The sequence below is a fragment of the Elgaria multicarinata genome, chromosome 5 (genome assembly GCF_023053635.1).
Source record: "Elgaria multicarinata webbii isolate HBS135686 ecotype San Diego chromosome 5, rElgMul1.1.pri, whole genome shotgun sequence".
Classification (NCBI taxonomy): domain Eukaryota; kingdom Metazoa; phylum Chordata; class Lepidosauria; order Squamata; family Anguidae; genus Elgaria; species Elgaria multicarinata.
The window spans coordinates 54352586-54369050 of NC_086175.1; the positions used below are offsets into that span (position 1 = coordinate 54352586).

Sequence of the window (16465 nt, forward strand, 5' to 3'; positions counted from 1 at the left end):
AGGTTAAAGATAAAGTACAAAAAAACACAATACAATTTGTTATCAACAATTCAAAATGAGCTTCACCAGCATGTGAAATAGCAAGCTGTTCACTACATGGCAATTTAATGGTCATGCTTATGCATTAAAGACATTTGTATCCAGTCCTCCGACTCCCCCATTTAACCCCTAGAATTAACTGTCACTTGGGAAACAAACTAATCCTTAAAGATTAACTATTCTAGCAATTTACAGGAACTAAATTTCAAGAATGCAGGAACCGTGGTTGTCAGGAACTGACAACCATTGTCCCATGTACTAAGTTGTATCAATACAGTTTCTCAATTAAGAACCTTAAAGACTTATTCCACCCACACTGACCATTGGCTCCTCCTTGGCAGGAAGACAAATAAGAGGGCTTCCTGTCTCAGTAGAGCTTTGCTTGAGCAATGAAGTCTATTTGAGCTCTGATGTGGCTTGTATTTCGTGTCCTGCTCTTTAGTCTTGACTCCTGGCTTGTTCGCAGGTGCTGCTTTGGGGTTTGACCTCTGGTCCAGATCGCTCTTTGGTCTGGACTCTTCGTTCCTGGCTAACTTCATATGCTACCCTTGGAACAGCGAGCAGTGATTTACCAAGGACAGACAGCAGAAAACTGTAATAGTTCTTGGTAATTAGAAGTAGCTGCAGGGTAAACTATCAATTATATCTATATACTAAGAGCCAACGTGAACTTTTATCTCTTGTGGAGTAGAAATTTTAGTGTTGTGGAAGGACAAGCAACTTAGGACACCTTTTCCATGAAATCTTTGGGCTGCCTTTTCCACAGTGGCAAAGGCAACCCCAGCGGAATAGTCAATGGAGTCCCTCACTATTTCCTGGAGACGTGTCTAAGTCAGCTGCTTATCTCCGTTGAGGGCATGATATTGTTCATTTTCACATCCAGTCCAGAGTAATACTTTGGTGAAATCAGGCCTGAAATAGGCCATGTGCTGCCATACAGTATAATGTTGTGTGACAATATAATGGAGTACAAAATTCCCTCCCTGCTTGCAAATGGCTGAACAGGTGCGCCAAACCAAATATAGCACATGGTGGAAGGCCAAGTAAAGTAAAGTATCCTTCCTTTCAGAGCTACACTTTGGACCAAGAGTGGACAGGAGACAGAGTCTGCCAGGCTGCCTAACTATATTGTCAGTTCATCAGTGAAATAGACAGGAACGAGTAGGGGACAGAGAAATGTACTCAAAACATGGAAAGGATCTGGTTGTAATAAAAATAAACATTATGTTAAGGGGACTGCAAACAACTTTAAGCCTTATCACAATGGAATAAATCCAAATTCACTCCTAAGTAAACATATTTGTTCTAAGATATATTACTATCTCACAGTAAAAGTTCCCACAGGTTTATTTGAGATATTGGGCATGGAAGGTTTATGCAGCAGGATAGACAGGTTTCTTCTTGCATCAGCTGAACTCAAAGGTGGGCTGCTGTCATTTCTGCAGTATTTTGTTTAGATGATTGCTACAAAAAAGTATTTTGATTGCAATCCATGTATTAACATAATTATATCATTTAAATGAGGTACCTGCTATAACAAGTCACTTAAGTTTCTAAAGTATAATAGACCTACACTGTTTTGTATTGTATGCCACATGTTGTAAGTGATTATTCGGGTTTATTCTTGTTCTAATGAGATAATAGTATTGTATAATACAATAGCAAAGTTAGGCTAACAGCATTTCATTAGAATGGCAGTGAGGAAATCTAATTGATTGCCACAAATTGCCCTTTTTGGAACTTGCTGTCCATGAAGTGGTAAGCTTATAACTGGTCTGTATTACTTTTATAGACAGCAGATGAGAATTTACATGTCTGAATGCTACTCCAAACAAAAACAAATAATCTGAACATCAAGAACTCAATTTCCATGACATTTTTAAAAAAGAATTTGTCTCAGATGGTCAAGAACAGAAGTGTAGCCATGTCAAAGTGCTGGACCAGCTGTTCATCAAAACCATGGTGGTGAAGCCATCCCTTTGGTTTGCCCTCATCATCAGGAAACTGAAACCTCAGCACAGAGAGGTTTCATATTGTTGGATGGAACTGGCCTGTGGTAGCAAAACCCATGTTTATCGCCAATGTTCAAAGCAGGGAAAAAGCAGAGAGCTTTTGCTAATAGGCAATATAGAAATATAATAAATAAATAAATTAGTGGCAGGAGCTACTTGCTGACTTTCCATTTTAACCGCCCTCCCCACCCTAGCTGCTTTTAGGCATTCAGGCAGAAAATGTAGTCTTTGAAATGGGCTAGAGAAAGGTGATGTCAAGGAAAAGGGGCAAATAGTAGAAATGTTAAGCAACTTTTCCTGCCTGCCCCTTCTCAACTGCAAATCCTCTTACAGTCACTCTGAATGGAGGGGTAAATAGGGGATTGTCCTAACTTACAGCCACTGATGGACTTGCTGGATTTTCCCCCTTCGTTTTAGAATTCGTGATATAGCAATTATGATGAATTTCTTATCACAAAGGTATTAGGCTATAAACCAGCTCTATGACAATTGTTCTGTTGAAAACGAGATGTTAAATTTCAGGAGAAAATATGCCTAATCTTTTATTGTTTTAAGTTAAAAATAATGTGTATAGTTATTTTATTTAAATATGTATGTCTCTGTGTGTTTGTATAACAAGAACGGATTACGTTATAGGTATTTGTGTATAAGTGAGGATAAGTAATTTCAAATAGCTTCTTCTAATGTTTTGAAACTTATTTCTTGTAGAGAATAGTGCTAATTTGTATATGTCTGTGTAATATGTGAAGTTTGCCAAGTCTCTAGTTCTGTCCTAAATTATATAGTCAAATAACCACTTATAGATGTCTCCTTTTCTGTTTAGACAAGGGAAGATTTAAATCATTAGAACGTTCTCTAAAATATGATCAGGAACATATGTGCTTTTAACAGACACACTACCAATGCTAGATGGGATATAATCTCTAGTATTAAAACTATTCGCAAGGGTTCAAATGTATTGCTAACCCATGGTATGTCATGATGTGTAAATGCAGCCATGCTAACAAACCATGGTTTGTTAACCACATACAACCCAGAACTAATGATTTGTTTTTGGATGGTGAACTATGGGTTGTTTAAACCATGGGTTGTCGTTACATGTGAACCCAGAATTGTGGCTTGTCCATGGGTTGTTTCACCAGGCTACAGAGGTGGCAAGCAAGAGCTGCTCTATGTGCCAGTACTACAGTGCCACATTTAAGATACAGGGAGGGAGCAAGAGAAGGAGGGGGAAAATAAATAACCCAGGGATTGAGAAAACATGTTTGATTGTCTGCCAAACAACACACCCTGGGTTAAATAAACCATGGGTTAGTGCTATGTGTGAACCAGGCCTTTATGGTCTTTCATCAGTAATAAGCACCAACAGCGATGCAACCTTCCTCAACCCCGGTGCCTACCAGATGTGCTGAATTACAGCTCCCATCCGCTCCAGCCAGCATGGCCAATGGTTGGGGAAGGCTGATCTACAGCTACTATTTTCTGTAAAATCCTGCAAAAAATAGAACATAGAAAACTAACAGAAGTCTTGGGTATTTTAAAGACTAACAACTGTATTGTTGCATAAGCATTTGTGGGTTAGAATCTACTTCATAGTAACACACATACAAAACAAACACATGGGCTAGCTACATTCCCAAGGCAGCTCCAACCACGCATTGGGAATGCCGGATGCCTACGTACATCCTCTGGAATTATATCGATTAACAGGTGGATGGTTAATCACTGGTAAGTAACATCCACTGATTAAATCTAATCAACTGCATGAAGATTCGTGGAAGTTTATGATCAAAAGTCTTCTAAGAAGTAGTTGTTCTTGTATTTATATCATAATACTTATGTAGTTTTTTTTGTGGGGGGAATCTGCTCATAACTTTGCTTTTAATGCTGTTCTTATCTTCAGCCACTCAAAACTTCAGTTAAACTTTTTAAATGCAGAATGAGGTTTCTGGTTTATTGTATTTTGAGAGACTTCAGATATGCTAAGGAAAAATTTAATTGGTTCCTATAGAATCAACACTGTTTGTGTTGGAGGCAAATATTAAAATTTATACAACTTCAGAATTCCTTTGCTTTGATCTCTTTTTGTTGATTTTCGCTGATGGAAAATTTGTACAAGTTTTCAAGACTGCTTCAGATTCTGATAGCAATATTTAGATTGGTGGGAGAGACATTCTTGGTTTGAGTTGCCATAAACTTAAATTGGTGCTTGATAGCATGCAAGGATTAAACAAGCATCTTCTTAAGCTGTTTAGTACCAGCACTAGGAAGAAATGGCAATGAGAAACTATTAACACGTTGTCGACAAAGTCCATTTACCTTTTCCATGGCTGTATTGTATATTTGGCAAATGAGACTAGAAAAATTGTCTTGTACACAAAAGATATCCCTCCTTTATATTCCCCCTCTCTCACACATACACAAAACTGCACTGTAATGAATGCTTCTATTGTATACTCAAATGTGGTTCCCCCCCCCCAGTCAACTGCTCTTTACAATGTAATGTTTTTATTTATTTATGAATTTTCAGGATTTGTATCCTGCATCTTCAACAGAAACTTATAGCTCCAGGTCAGCTTACAATAAAAAATACAATGCGGAACACAGAGAATAATAAAAGGATGCATATTGTCTAAGTTTAAGCTAAAATAGCAACAGCCCATTCATATCGACAGCAACATCAAAACTGTGTTAAGTTGAAATGCTAGTATTAGCAAGTATACTAATATCAGTATTAGTATTAAAAGTCTAGGAAAGCAGAAATGTTTTTGCCTGGCACGTAAATGATAGTGAGAAGGCTGCTAGATGGGCCTCCATGACCCCATCAAGGAATATGTTTAATTTTATTATTCCAAAACTGAGAAGCCACCACTGAGAAGCATATCACTCCATTTGCTACTCGCTGCACTTCAGATGTGTGGGGCACACAGAGAAAGGCCTCAAATGACGATTGCAGCAGATGAGTCAATTGATGCAGGAGAAACCAGTCTAACAGGTATTTGGGCCTTAAGCCCTGTAGAGCTTTAAAGGTTAATGCCAGCACTTTGAATTGAGCTTGGAAACTTACTGGTAGCCAGTGTTTCAGTACAATTACTGTAGGATAACTTCTCCTGGTCCCTGTTAGCAGTTTAGCCATGGTGTTCTGAACTAGCTGCCATTTATGTCCAGGACAGGGCTCAATTAGCCTTTCAATATCAACTGATAGAAGATCGTTCATGCCACCGACACTACATGAGGCTCAAATGATAAAGATCATCTGATCCTTTACGGAAAATGTGACCCATTCCAGAGCTGGTTGAAGAAGATAAGCAGCAGATAAGCAAAAGTACTCCGAAGTATCGAGACTGAGTTTCAATTTACTGACCTTCATCCATTGACCCTTTTCCCATTTCTCTCCCATTTTTGGCCACACTTCATGCTACACTTCTTCGGTGGTATGTTTTAGAAGTAGCCAATCTTAGGAGGTTTAGGATGCAATATTTCAGTTCATTGCAAAATCATTTAACACTATTTTCCAGCATGGCATAATGGCCAAAGTATTCTTTACTAACATTGAGGTCCAGAATTGTTATATTAAAAACACAAAAAACTAAGTAAAAACTCTCAGGTTTAGGGGCTGCTTAATGTGAGTTTGCAGATATGCAATGGCCCTTGCGTGGTACACTGACTACTCCACGTAACAATATCAGAATCAGTATCAAATATAAATGCATAAACAGATAAAAGACAACAGGAAATTCCAAGAGTTTCAGCCAATAAATTCCACTGAATTTTCCCAGTTTTCTTTTTAAGCATTCTAAATGAACTAATGGGAATCTTGGCTGAAAAAGGAACCCATGAATTCACCGCTCCTCACTGAAAAGGTAAGTTATTTTCCTGCTTGTAACTCTTCTTCCTCTATTTTAGAAATCTACAAGTTATCTACCAAGAAATGTGTCACTGCAATATTAAAGTAATGTGCTCTTTAAATTATATCTTCACAATTGTTAGAATTAGTGGAGAAACCTTTCTTCAAAACAGTTGAAGAGCCCAAACGTACGTTTGTCCTGAGTTCCAGATTCAACATGCAGATTGAAATTCTCCCATAATGACAACCTATTTGTGAAAGTGATGTTATTTTATTTTCCAAGTCATACATTATTTATTGCGTCCAGTTCTGGGCTCCACAATTCAAGAAGGATGCAGACAAGCTGGAGCGTGTTCAGAGGAGGGCAACCAGGATGATCAGAGTTCTGGAAACAAAGCCCTATGAAGAGAGACTGAAAGAACTGGGCATGTTTAGCCTGGAGAAGAGAAGATTGAGGGGAGACATGATAGCACTCTTCAAATACTTAAAAGGTTGTGACACAGAGGAGGGCCAGGATCTCTTTTCGATCCTCCCAGAGTGCAGGACACGGAATAACAGGCTCAAGTTAAAGGAAATCAGATTCCAGCTGGACATCAGGAAAAACTTCCTGACTGTTAGAGCAGTACGACAATGGAATCAGTTACCTAGGGAGGTTGTGGGCTCTCCCACACTAGAAGCATTCAAGAGGCAGCTGGACAAGCATCTGTCAGGGATGCTTTAGGGTGGATTCCTGCATTGAGCAGGGGGTTGGACTCGATGGCCTTGTAGGCCCCTTCCAACTCTGCTATTCTATGATTCTATGATTCTATTTTGAGAACATTATATTTTGCAGAACTACACTGTGTGGCTCTAAATATTTCCTGGAATCTGAAAGGTAATGCCATTTGAAATACTAACATCAGAACATGACATACAGAAAACTGCAATTTTGCTGAACTGCATATGAAAAATCCTTCACACACACTTTAAAAAGTGCTTCACTGTCAAAACTAGCGCTTTGAAAATTGTCTGCTGTAATCTTCAGCAGGCAGTAAATTACTACATTGGTAACCTTTATTTTTTTTCCTTAGGAGAAAATGACCTCTTATTCTGGAAAAGTGACATTTAATCAAGGGTGCCTACATGTATACTTGTATAAGTGTGTTTGGTAAATAAGACAGTTTGATTAGATGAAGGATTGGAACACATTTTTTAAAAAATTACCAACACCTCATTTTTCCATGGATGTTGGAAATCATATGCCTTTTGAGGTATTTCACACAGAGTAAATATCTGATTCTCATTGCAAAAAACATTTCCTTCATTGTAAGAATAAAAAGAAAACAAACAAATTATACTACCAGATTAAAGAGTTTGACCTGTGTTTGTCACCAGCAATGAAGCTGAGGCTTAACATTATTGTGGGGAACGCAGTATATGGAAAGTAATTAGGTTGAAAGAGAGCATGGTCACAAGAAATAAGTGTTTTATTTATTTATTTATTTAATTAATTAATTTATATACTGCCCCATAGCTGAAGCTCTCTGGGCGGTTTACAAAAGTTAAAAACAGTGGGCATTAAAAAGTATAAAAAATTTGAAACCATCAAAAAATATAAAAACAACAGCACAAAACAGTATCCATTTTAAACAGCAACAGTTCTGGGGTCCATTAAAAGACAAACAAACTTAGCATATGTTGTTAAATGCTGTTAAATGCCTGGGAGAAGAGAAAGGTCTTGACCTGGCACCAAAAAGATAACAATGTTGGCGCCAGGCGAACATCATCAGGGAGATCATTTCATAATTGGGGGGCCACCACTGAAAAGGCCCTCTCCCTTGTTGCCATCGTCCGAGCTTCCCTCGGAGTAGGCACTCGGAGGAGGACCTTAGATGTTGAGCGCAGTGTACGGGTAGGTTCATGTCGGGAGAGCCGTTCCGTCAGGTATTGTGGTCCCAAGCCATGTAAGGCTTTATAGGTTAAAACCAGCACCTTGAATTGGGCTCGGAAACGTATAGGCAGCCAATGCAAGCAGGCCAGAATCGGTGTAATATGTTCAAACCTTCTGGTTCCAGTTATCAGTCTGGCCACTGCATTTTGTACAAGCTGCAGCTTCTGAACCATCTTCAAAGGCTGCCCCACGTAGAGAGCATTGCAGTAATCTAATTTGGAGGTGTTGACAGGACAGTTGCCCAAACAAGGCCACTGAGAAACAGGGGTGGGGTGGGAACACAGTTATCAGCATGTTCAGGGGAACTCTGAGGTTTGCAGAAATACAAAACAAACAAACAAACCCATTAGGGGGAAAAACAACTCCTGGGAGCCAGTGTGGTGTAGTGGCTAGAGTGTTGGACTGGACGTCAGGAGATCCGGGTTCTAGTCCCCACCTGGCCATGAAAGCTCAGTGGGTGACTTACCTCACAGGGTTGTTGTGAAGATTAAATAGAAAGGAGGAGGATTATGTATGCCACCTTGAATTCGTTGGAGGAAAAATGCAGGATATAAATGCAATAAATAAATAGGGGATAAAAAAATCCACAAAACAGCTCAATAAGAACTTAGCATGCTCAGTTGCCACAGAATGTAGAGTGACATTTGTATTTAGGATGCTACCTATAAAAATATCAGAAACCGAGATAAAAAGTTGGCAAAATATTATTAATAAATACTGTAATGGAGAAAAGAGAGCAAGAGTGAATAAAAATAATTGGTACCTAAGCCAAAAAAAGGGGGGAATGGGTCTCCCAAACATAAAATTATACTACATAGCAAATAGATTAAGACATGTTGTAGAAGCAATTATGGGAGTAGGAGATTTATATTGGATGGAAGAAAAAATCATAAGTAAGGTAGAGATGAATCTGGAGAATGTTTTTTTTAAAGATGGAGGAAGAAAGTGGGTTGGAAGTATAGATAATCCACTCCTGAGGACTCAATGGGAAATTTGGAGTAAATTTAAAGGGAAGCTGCTTCCGAGCAACTCTCCCTTAGCACCGATAATAATGTTAAAGAATTTCCCAGAGGATCTAAAGGGCAGATTATGTAAAATATTAAAAGAGAAAAATAAAATAAAATTAAAGGATTGGGTAAGAGATATTAAAACAAGAGAAGATATGGAAAATTTGTTAAAGGAGAAGAAGCTATCTTGGCTAGAATATGGTCAATTAGAACAATGGAATAAAAAGTGGATTAAAGATAATAGAATGTGCAGAAAGATGACGAGGTTTGAAGAATTAGTAGTAAGTAAGGAGAAAGGAAAAGGAGGTAGTATAGTTTCAAAAGGATTAATGAGTGAAATATATAAAATATTGTTAGAGAAGGAGTTTAGAGAGAATACAGAGAAAATGATTTGGGAATCAGATTTGAAGATACAAATAGGGCGACAGAGCTGGGAGGGACTATGGAAACAAAGAGTGTTGAGAAGTTTATCAGTAAGAATAAAGGAGAATTATTTTAAAATTTTATGGAGGTGGTACCTAACCCCGGTTAGATTGAATAAGATAAGTGATCAACATTCAGCAAATTGTTGGAGAGGATGTGGGGAAAAAGGAACGTATTTACATATGTGGTGGCAATGCAAATATGTACAAAGATTATGGAAGATGGTGTTTTCAGAAATTGAAGAAATAGTGGGAATGAAAATAGAACAAACACCAAAAATAGCATTGCTGTCACAATTTGAAGATATAAAGTGTGGAAAAGGAACTATAGAGCTGATATCGAGTTTGTTGGTTGCAGCACGATTGATGATAGCTAGGAACTGGAAGATCCAAGGGGAATATTCTATTGAGGAATGGTATAAAGTAGTATGGGACATAGCCATTAATGATAAACTGACATGCAATATTAAGTGGAGAAAAGGCGTAACTAAAATAAATGAGTTCGAAGGAATCTGGAAACAGTTCCTAGTGTTCGTGTTTACTAAGGGAAGTGGGAAACCACCAGCAGAAGAAATGATTAGATTTTGGACTCAAGAATGATCCCGAGGTGGGGGGTGCACTTTTATGTTAAGAATGAAGATGTTGTAGTGTGATAAGGCATATGTAATAGTTTTTGATATTTGTACTCAACAATTATTCAATATGTATGCAGCAGATATTTGATGTATTTTTTTTCTTATTGTGTTTGTTTCAGTTATATTTTGGAAATGTTTATCTATGTTTATATAGTGTTGAAAATGAATAAAAATTATTATAAAAAAAAAAAAAGAATGTAGAGTGACAGCTGGAAAAGAAAAATACTAACCTGGGATGCTGGGAAGAGTGGAATGCCTTGCTTGGTGGGAGAGACTGGTTGGAACCCTGAACAGTAGTGTTAGATCAATGTTCTTTTCACCCAAGGACGAGATCCAAACAGCCCTTAAGCACGACTCCACCATTCCAGCGACAGAGGGTTCAAAAGCGCTTTATTGATTAGTAATCAAGGCCTGGTCTCTTCAAAGGGAGCAATCAGACAAAAGACATTGTATTTAGTACTGTACCATATTCCCTATGTCTTTTGTCTGATTGCTCCCTTTGAAGAGACCAGGCCTTGATTACTAATCAATAAAGCGCTTTTGAACCCTCTGTCGCTGGAATGGTGGAGTCGTGCTTAAGGGCTGTTTGGATCTCGTCCTTGGGTGAAAAGAACATTGATCTAACAGTAGCATTTATATTAGGGAGCAGAATGAACTGCAAGATTTTGTTGCAGGTTCCACTTCAATAGACTGATCGTTAAAGTTTAGGCTGGACTGGGAGTGCTTGTTTGATTGTCTGCCACTTATTTTCCAAATTGTGTAATAAGCCAAAGTAGGGTTTCATCTTCCAACTCATCCTGTGATAGGATAACAGAGGTGTTTGTGTCTGTATCATATACAGCTACTGTAGTATTCTTCAGTAGCTACTGGGAGAACTACATAGTTGTATCTGATGAATTTCCTGATCTACTTTGTAGGATCGAAGGGTATCCTGAAATCAATGTCACTCCTCACTCCACAGCAGTAGATGGCTGAGATGTTAGCACATTTAGCCAGCTGCGCATACATATACTGATGGGGAAACCATGGGAGCATCCTTGGCTGCTATTACCGCAGCTGGCAATGTGTAAGCAAAGCAGACTCTGGAAACCATTTGCTTAAACTAGGTACAGTTAAAGTAATGGGGGGGGGGGGAAATACATAAGAAAAAATGTACAAACTAGGGCCACAGATATAGGAAGGCTTTTCTCTCCTGTATCTCCTTTTGCAACTCCAATTAGAGTTTTTTTGCGTTTTGGTTTTATTTAAAGAAAAATTCTTATGTTGAAAATGTCTCTGGTTTGCGTATTTCTCAACCTTCCCAAAGAAAAGTAAACAAACAAAAATATTTGGGGGAGGGGGAAATCCATTACATAGCAAGGTTACAAAAGTTTAGGAAGTGCATTCTGCAAGATCTGAGGCCTGTGTGGCTTACAAATAAATCATAACCAGATGAGAGTATTTAACATCAAGTAAGGAGGGTTTATTTTGCTACTACACATTTGGGGTAAAGTAAAAATGAAAAAAGCAGGAGAAATAAATCCACCCCTAAGGCTACTGCTATCCACTACTGTTATTAATATCTGTAATAATTATAGACTGGAGAAGACTTCTATTGTAAAAATCCCATTTATGTTGTTGTTTGTTTTCCTGAACAGCTCCCTGACTCCATGCCACTACCTGGTAATTCTAGCAATGCACAAATGGCCTCTCAAAATTCTTCACCATATTTGTGGGCAAGAGAAATTAGTGTGTGTGTTTGCGGGGGGGGGGGGGGGAATGACAACTATTTTTATTGAATTTCTCCAAGGGGAGGAAAAATCATCCAACAGATTCTCTGACTGGGGATCACCACTGGCAGTGTTCTTTTCTTCTTTTTCACTCCACCACCATTTTGGCAGTGTTCCTTAGCTTAACTTATGATTGCAAGGTGGCTGAGGGTGCTGTGCATGTTCTTTCTCTCTTGTACTCTGCAGCATTCCTAGCTGCCCGCACTTCCTGATCTGAAAAAGCCCCATGAGAGTTATCTCATGAAGTCTTCCCCTGGGCTTTCTTTGAAGTGCAGGAAGACTGGGGGGCTGCTGGAGAGATGCCTGTACAATACACACACTCCTTGGCCACCTCGTAAGTAAGGTAAAGAACTGCGAACCCCATGAGAATTTCTCTGAAGTTTCCTTCTCCTTTGAACATTTTTTCAAAAGCAATTACTTTTCTATACCATTGAATGACAATGGTAAAACAAAAATGTGGAAGACATTTTCAGCACAACATTACAGTCTGTGTGTCTAGGAAACACTCACGCTGGGCAGGCGCAGTTTAGCACTTAGCTGTTTAGTCTGGAAGCAATGGTGATTTGTTCCAGGTGGGAACCAAAATGGTCTAATCACAACCAATCAAAAATGTTTGACTGCAATCTATTCTCATGAGCTGTCTTCTGTCAGCCCCAAGGAGGTATCCTGGTTCCAGCTAACTCTAGCTAGAGACTCTATTACAGAGTCTTTACATGAGCGATTTATTGCACGCTCGTGATTGGCCACTCGCAGAAGTTTGATGCCGTCAGCCTCCATGACGTCTCCCACACTCCCCACTCCCTGGTAATCTTGCTTTTAAGAAAACCAGAGATAATGCAGTATTTAAATTATTGTGGGATGTCCCCAGTGTGTAAAGCAGGTATAGTGCTGTAATTCCTCCACTACATGGCATAGTTTCATTGAACAGAATAGTATTGCTGAGAGAGGAAGTTTTCAATTCAAAGTCACATGGTTGCTGCCTGAAGGAGCCAATCATAAATGTGGAAAGACCCCAGAAGATGAAATCTTGGTAAGAGTGCATTTCCCCCCTTTAACGTAGATACATCCTTTGCCTTCTTCTAGTCAAGCTGCATTATTTTTTGCTGTATGTCTGCCCTCAGTTCAGCTAGAAAGGATGTCATGTGAGGCCAAACCTCATATGATGTTCAATGCATCTTTGCACTTAATGTGCAGGTTTTAAAAAATGTACATAGTGTCAGCTGTGTGTGTGTGTGTGTGTATGGACTAATCATCATTTAGTTAATGGAAGAATGAACTTAATCCTTTCCTCCCCTATTGGGGTCTTGGTGAAACCCCCTCCACTGAGGTTGGCATCTGCTTTAGGGGTAACCCTCCACTGGTACTCCTTTGAGAACCTGGCTAGTATTAATGAAGGTGAAGCTCTGTGCTGATACAGATGTTAACCAAAAATAGAACCCAATGGGGGGGGGAATAGAAGGGAAGCAGTTTTCAGTTAAACATTAGGAGAAACTTTCTAACATTAAGAGTAATTCAACAGTGGAACGGGCTGGTTCGAGAGGTGGTAGGCTCTCCTTCGCTGGAGGTATTTAAGCAGAGATTGGACAGCCATCTCTTGGGGATGTTGTACTTGCATGGCAGATCCTGTTTTGGGCAGAGTGTTTGACTAGATGACCCCCTAGGACCCTTCCAACTCTATGATTGTAAGATAAGATGGGGTGGTTTTTGCTGGCAGGAAAGGGGCATGTGTGATGGTGCCTGTTAAGATACATACATGTACTGTGTAAACACAAAGCAAATGTTGACGCCTTCTGAACTATTGCTCTTACCCATCTGAAACTTATTCCCATGGAATTGGATCCTGCATCATATTCTTTCTTGCTAAACTGTCTGCATTTGGCACCAGTTGTAATGGATTAAATGCAATAAGGAGGAACTGTGACTCTGGGAACAGTTATCTGATTCACAGGGCAAAGCTGTTCAAGCTGTTCATGAAGTTATATGTGTAAAGAAGATTTACACTGAGAACATGAAAGATCACCGTCTTCACAGAGAGGCACAAATGCGGCCCACTCTAAAAATTCCTACAAAAACCAAAATACAAATTTCAAAGCTGTCATCAGATTAAAGAAACTGTAGTCAATTAATTGACCAAGACATATGATTAAAAGTTGACCAATTCCATGGGAATAAGTTTCAGATGGGTAAGAGCGATCATAATTGCTTTATATTTAGACAATACAGGTATGTATTGTATTTAGACAATACAGTTTTAAAATCTCTTCACTGGCTGCCAATTAGTTTCCAGATGAAGTACAAAGTGTTGGTTATCACCTTTAAAGCCCTACATGGTTTGGGTCCAGGCTACCTATGGGATTGCCTTCTCCCGTACAATCCACCCCGCACACTCAGGTCCTCTGGGAAGAATCTACTGCAGCCAGCAAAAACTAGTTTAACAACTGTTACTCAGAGGACCTTCTCTTCTGCTGCTCCCAGACTGTGGAATGGCCTGCCAGAGGAGATTCATCAACTTGACAGTCTTTTAGAATTTAAAAAAGCAAATGAAGACTGATCTATTCCGGCAGGCCTATCCAGTGAAATTTTAGAATGATTTTAGAATGTTTTAAGGATGTTTGAAAGATGTTTTAATCATGTATGGTATGTTTTTAATCAGTTTTTAATGTGTATTTTATATCATGTTTTTATACTGTTTGTTTTATACTTTGAATGGTTTTAGTTTTTGTGAACCGCCCAGGGAGCTTCAGCTATTGGGCGGTATAAAAATGCAATAAATAAATAAATAAATAAATAATATGTACCATAGCAGGCACCCATGTTAAAATAGGCATTCCCACATAGGAGGGAATGGCTCTGTAAAGATGCTTCTTGCCAACTGCCTTGTTTATTAGGGGTGCCTTTTAATTAATCAGAAGTTTTAAAAGAATTAATCTAACTGATTTATTGATTAAACATTATGGAGTTATGTTGTCAGCATTCTCCAACCTGGTGCACCAACTTGATTTTTGGACTACAACTCCCATCAGTCCCAGCTATCATGGACAATGGTCAGGGAGCAATGAGAGTTGTCATGTGAAACATCTGGAGGGCACCGGATTGGGGAAGGTTAGCATTGTTGTGGAAAATCAATTGTGAAAATCCCCTGGGAGCAGATCTTCTCCAGCCATCTCGTTCCTTTTATGTTTGGTCACTTTGTAAATCAAGAGAAAACTTGGAGGATTAAGGTCTGGAGAGTAAAACTGTTTGGCTTCTCTTCCTAATCCCACTTCTCTCCAAGATAGCAAGCAGGAGATGTTCATTAATATGAACAAATATTTACAAACCCTCTCCATTTAACTTAAATGGAGATTCAAATGCCAAGCCACCAAATAGTAGCTTATTTTTTAAAAAAAAAACATTTTTTTTTAAAAAAAAAGATTTAATAGACTGCTTTCATGGGAGCTACTGTGTATAGCAGTATGCCTATGAAATTTACTACCCCTTCTTCACAATCTTTACCATATGAATGTAAAAAAATATGCTGCACTGGAAATTTCTCCCATATTTTTTGGGGTGGGTGGGATTTCTTTCACATTTCTTCATTCAATTTGATAGAAAATTGAATGAAAATTATTTTGCAAATAAATATAAAGAAGAAGAAATTTTTAGGGAAATTCTCATGGGTTGGGCTGAGGGTTCATGTGCTTACCTTACTTAGGAGGTGGCCAAGGAGCGCAGAAGACATCATGAGGTAATTTCCACCCATAAAGTTTTTCCCCCCAGGTCAGGAAGAGTAGGCATCCTGGTTGGGTGCAGAGCAATGGAGAGGTGTGTAATAGAAAACACCCCCACAGAGTACCCTCTGTCACTTCACAGTGATTGAGTAAGGTCAAAAAACCACCAAAAGAAATACCTACATATATACAGAGAGAGCCCTGAGAACAAGGCAGAAAAATGGAAGGGAAGAAAATGTTCAGGAAACTGGAGGGCAGATTTTGGCACAGCCTCCTTCCTTGGAGCGGGATACAACACTGCCCCATCTTACCTGCTACAGGAAAGCAGCCGTATTAAGCATCTGCATTAAAAATAAGATGTATCCATGGTCACCCCTCAAAAAATTATTGTTTGGAAACCCCTGATGGAGATACTGAACCCTGAGGAATGGCAACTAGAACTAAGCTAAATTTTCTCAGAAGACGTATTTCTCAGAAAAGTTTTTTATTTCCTAATCCCTAGAAATAAAAAGTCACAAAATGTTCCAGAACAATGCAGGGTATAGGGCACTGTGTATGATGCAAAAGCTACTAATTCAGTTAATGCTATTTGTCACTTGCAGTAGCAGTACAAAAGACAAAACAAAAAGCAAACTACCCCTTAGGGAAAAAAGAAAGATGCTGTGCTATGAGCCCTGCCAATGTGAGAGAGCTGTCAGAGGATTTCTCCTCTTCCTGGAGAAATTCAGTGAAATTTCCCCCGAATTTCTCTGCCCACAAATAGGAAGGAGAATTCTGAGCGAGAATTTGTGCAAAGCTCTAGTAAAAACCATGCAACCTCTAGGTTTGCAGCAACAGAGTCAGGACAGGAGAGGCTACATATGAAAAGCTCTCAAGGAGAACCATATTAAATACTGTCACCTGGTCATTCTATCTATGTGGCTTCACAAGAAAGGAAGAAGTTGCAGAATTCTTTCTTAAGTGTCATTTTAGATATTACTTTTCCCAGTATCAATGTACATGTGTGTAGGACAATTGTATACAACTGTGTACTGTGTGGATAGTGTTATTAGATGGCTTAGTCACTGGATGGCATTGGACCTAGATGTTTATTG

General features: G+C 38.9%; 1 protein-coding gene across 4 annotated transcripts in view; it reads right to left on the minus strand.

Annotated features, from left to right (window-relative positions):
* Positions 1–16465, minus strand: part of ARHGAP6 (Rho GTPase activating protein 6) — a 238296-nt gene that overhangs the window by 38023 nt on the left and 183808 nt on the right. The window lies entirely within an intron of this gene.